Below are 4,538 nucleotides of genomic sequence, written 5' to 3'. Positions count from 1 at the left end.
AGATTTTCCTTCATGTTGCCTTATACAAATAAGGAAGAGTTTCTCTTAGATATACGCCCAGGAATGTAATTGCTGGATTGTGAAGTATATGCACAAATAACTACCAAATTTCTTTCCAAAATGTACAAGAGTATACTTCTGTTTCTTCTCTCTTATCCTTTGTCTCATTGTTGTCATAGATTTACTTCTATATATAAGCCCCAAAATACATTGTTATTACTTTTGCTTTGAATAGATAGATAATTATCTTTTAAAGAGATTATAAAGACAGATTTTTTAGATAGAGTTTCACTCTGTTACCCAGGCTGGAGTGTGGAGTGCACTGGCATGGCAATCTCAGCCCATTGCAAACTCTGCCTCCTGGGCTCAAGCAATTCTCTTACCTCAGCCTCCTGAGTAGCTGGGATTACAGGTACCCACCACCACACCTGGCTAATTTTTGTATTTTTAGTAGAGATGGGGTTTCACCATGGTAGTCAGCCTGGTCTCAAACTCCTGATCTCAGGTGATCCACCTGCCTTGGCCTCCCAGAGTGCTGGGATTACAGGCATGAGCCACCACACCTGGCCATGGGGAAATATAGTTTATATATACCCACACATTCGCCATTTTTGGTGCTCTTCATTCCTCTGTGTAGACACAAATTTCCATCTGGCATCATTTTCCTTCATCTAAAGAACTTCTAGTATTTCTATAGTACGTATCTGTTGGAAATTATTTTTTTCAGGCTTTATTTGACAGAAAAAGTATTTATCTTTTTTTTTTTGAGACGGAGTCTCACTCTGTCTCCCAGGCTGGAGTACAGTGGCACGATCTCGGCTCACTGCAAGCTCCGCCTCCCAGGTTCACGCTATTCTCCTGCCTCAGCCTCCCAAGTAGCTGGGACTACAGGTGCCCACCACAATGCCCGGCTAAATTTTTTTTTGTATTTTCAGTAGAGACGGGGTTTCACCGTGTTAGCCAGGATGGTCTCGATCTCCTGACCTTGTGATTCGCCCTCCTCAGCCTCCCAAAGTGCTGGGATTACAGGTGTAAGCCACCGCACCTAGCCAGAAAAAGTATTTATCTTCTTTTCTGAAAGATATTTTTGACTGATATCAAATTTTAGGTGGACCGAGATTTTCTTTCAGTCTTTCAAAGATATTACTCTATTGCCTTCTATCTTGCATAGTTTCTGATGAGAAGTCTGTTGTATTTCTTATGTGTTTCTTCATATGTAACATCTTTTTTCTTTAGCTGCCTCAAAGATTCCTCTTTGTCACTGGTGTTCAGCAACTGCATTAGGATGTGTTTTGGTGCCATTTCATTATGTTTATTCAGCTTGGGGTTTGTTGAACTTCTTGAATCTGCAGATTTATAGTTATTTGAATTTGAACAATTTCAGTCATCATTTTTTCAATTTTTTTCTGTACCTCTTTCCTTTTCCTGATATTCCAATTACATGCAAATTTGCTTGATATTGTCCCATAAGTCACTGAAGCTCCGTTTATGTTTTTCTGTAGTCTTTTTTTTTTCCTGTCTTCATTTAGAATAGAATAGTTTCTATTGCTATGCCTTCAAGCTCCCTGGTGTTTTCTTCCTCTCCATCTAATCTACTGTTTATTCATCCAGTGTATTTTTTATTTCAGATATTGTGTTTTTCATCTCTAAAACTTCCATTTGGGTCTGTTTACATTATCCATTTCTCTTCTCATCATTTTTTTTTACCCATTTGAGCATATTTATAAAATGTATAATAGCTCTTTTAAGATATTTATCTGCTAATTCCACCATTTCAGCCATTTGTCTGTTTCTATTAATTGATTTTACTCCTGGATATGGGTCATGTTTTCCTATTTCTTTTTATGCTTGAAAAATCTTTATTGGATGGCAGACATAGTGTTGGGGCTTTATTTTCTTAAATTCATTTTTTAAATGTTGGACATTTTCTCTAGCATTTTTTTTTTCAAACTGGTAAGCAATTAAGTTACTTGAGTTCATTTCAATGCATTCTAGGCTTGCTTTTGTTACAGCAGGGCTAGGGCTAATTTAGCCCTACTTCTAAGGTCTGAACATTCTGGGAAATCTACCCAGTGCCCTGGGTATTAGTCTCTCCACTTTGACTGATGGGAACACAAACTATTTCCACCTCTGAATGAGGTCCAGGAAAATTCTTTGGCTCACTGCTTTCCAGTAATCCTTTCCTTGTCTTGATGGGACTTTACACTGTCTTTGTAAAGTTTTATTCCATGCATACACATATCTGCACTCAGTTAAAGATTAGAAAGATTCCCTCTGCAGATCTCTGAGGTTCTTGCTATGTTATATTTTTAACATACAGTGCTCTTTTCCCCAGCAATGTGCTCTGAAAATCTAGCCTCCTCAGCCTGCCTGACTCCCAATATCCAACTCCAATTTTATGAGACTTTTGTATGATGTTCCTTTTCCCTGTACTGCAGCTTGGAAACTGCCTATAGATAGCACGTTCAGGAAGGTGTAGGGATCAGCTCACTTGTTTACTCCTTCTCAGAGATCCCAGTATTCCTCTGACTGTTGTTCAATTTTCCTAATTACTACATTTTTCTCATTATCTATTTATTTACCATTTGGATGTCCTCTTCTATAAATTACCTGTCTATATCCTTTACACTTTTTTTTAAGAGACAAGGTCTTTGTTGCCCAGGCTAGAGTGCAGTGATACAATCATGGCTCACTGCAGCCTCAACCTCCTGGGCACATGCAATCCTGCTGCCTCAGCCTCCTGAGTAGCTGGTACTATGGGCACACACTGCCATGCCTGGTTAATTTTTTTTTTTTTTTTGGTGGAGATGAGGTCTTCCTATGTTGCTCCAGCTGGTCTTGAGCTCCTGGCCTTAAGTGATTCTCCCTCCTCAGCCTCCCAAAGCACTGAGATTACAGGCATGAGCCACAGCACCTGTCTACAATTTTTTTTTCCTATTAGGCTATATTTTATTTCATCTATTGATATTAGTTGTTCTTTATATACTCTAGATATTAACCTTTTATTTAGTATTTTCTCTCCTTCCTTCCTTCCTTCCTCTCTCTTTCCCTCTTTCTTTCTCTCTCTCTCTTTCTCCCTTCCTCCCTTCCTTCCTCCCTCCCTCCCTCCCTTCCTTCCTCCCTCCCTCCCTCCCTTCCTTCCTTCCTTCCTCTCTCTCTCTCTTTCTTTCTTTCTTTTTTCTCCCCTCCTTCCTTCCTTCCTTTTTTTTTTTTTGACAAAGTCTTGCTCTGTTGCCCAGACTGGAGTGCAGTGGCATGATCTCAGCTCACTGCAATCTCTGCCTCCTGGGTTTAAACGATTCTCCTGTCTCAGTCTCCCCAGTAGCTGGGATTACAGGTGCACGCCACCACATCCAGCTAGTTTTTGTATTTTTAGTAGAGATGGGATTTCCCCATATTCGCCAGGCTGGTCTTGAACTCCTGATGTCAAGTGATCTGCCCGCCTCAGCCTCCCAAAGTGCTGGGATACAGGCATGAGCCACCTCGCCCAGCCAGGATTCTTTCTTTTTAGAACATTTTCTGTCTTGTTAGTTCCACATGCCTACTTGAGGCTCTGTGGTAGAAAAAGTCTTGATGGGCCGGGCGTCGTGGCTCATGCCTGTAATCCCAACACTTTGGGAGGCCAAGGCAAGTGGATCACCTGAGGTCAGGAGTTCAAGACCATCCTGGCCAACATGGGAGAAACCCTGCCTCTACTAAAAATACAAAAATTAGCCAGGCGTGGTGGTGCGTGCCTGTAAACCCAGCTACTTAGGAGGCCGAGGCAGGATAATCACTTGAACCTGGGAGGTGGAGGTTGCAGTGAGCCGAGATTGCACCACTGCACCCCAGCCTGTGTGACAGAGTGAGACTTTGTCTCAAAAAAAAAGAAAAAGAAAAAGAAAAAGCCTTTATGGTAAAATAACACAATCTCTTACCTTTAGCTTTGAATTAAAGGTCATATTAAGTAGAAATATAAGGTCCCTTGAGAAGGGGCCTTCCTAAGGCCTACTGCAATGGCATACATGGAGCAGATTAGCAATGCATTTTTCTTGAACCAAATTAGAATGGAATTTATTGCAGAGTTGGAATTAACTCTCCCCCAACATTAAGTCTGAGATAGCCACCCCAAGTGCTTTTACCCATAGTAAGAAAGGAGTTATATTACGAGGAAAGTACAGAAAATTGTGCACCATTTGGAGGCCTGTGTCATCTATGGCCAAACACAGCTTTAGGTATGTCTCTGATAGTATCTCCTTACCCTCTTACGTGAACCTAGAGCACAAAATAAGTTAAAACTCCAGTGTGATGTATTAATAATAGTGTCCCTTTGGGACTGCTGAAATATCCTTTCTTGAAAAAGTGAACAAACTTATATTTGTGTTCAAAAATGTCCGATGTTATCATTATTATTAAATTGTATTATTATTTTGTATTGTATTATTTAGATTTCAATATTGTTTAATTATTATTTGATTATTTGATTGAATTATCATTTAATTATTTACACTTAATTATTATTAAGGAAAATAAATCTAGGCCTGCTGAATTGACTGGAA

This window comes from Gorilla gorilla, chromosome 12 (genome assembly GCF_029281585.2).
Source record: "Gorilla gorilla gorilla isolate KB3781 chromosome 12, NHGRI_mGorGor1-v2.1_pri, whole genome shotgun sequence".
In the NCBI taxonomy this organism is placed as follows: Eukaryota; Metazoa; Chordata; class Mammalia; order Primates; family Hominidae; genus Gorilla; species Gorilla gorilla.
This window is presented reverse-complemented; position numbering follows the sequence as displayed.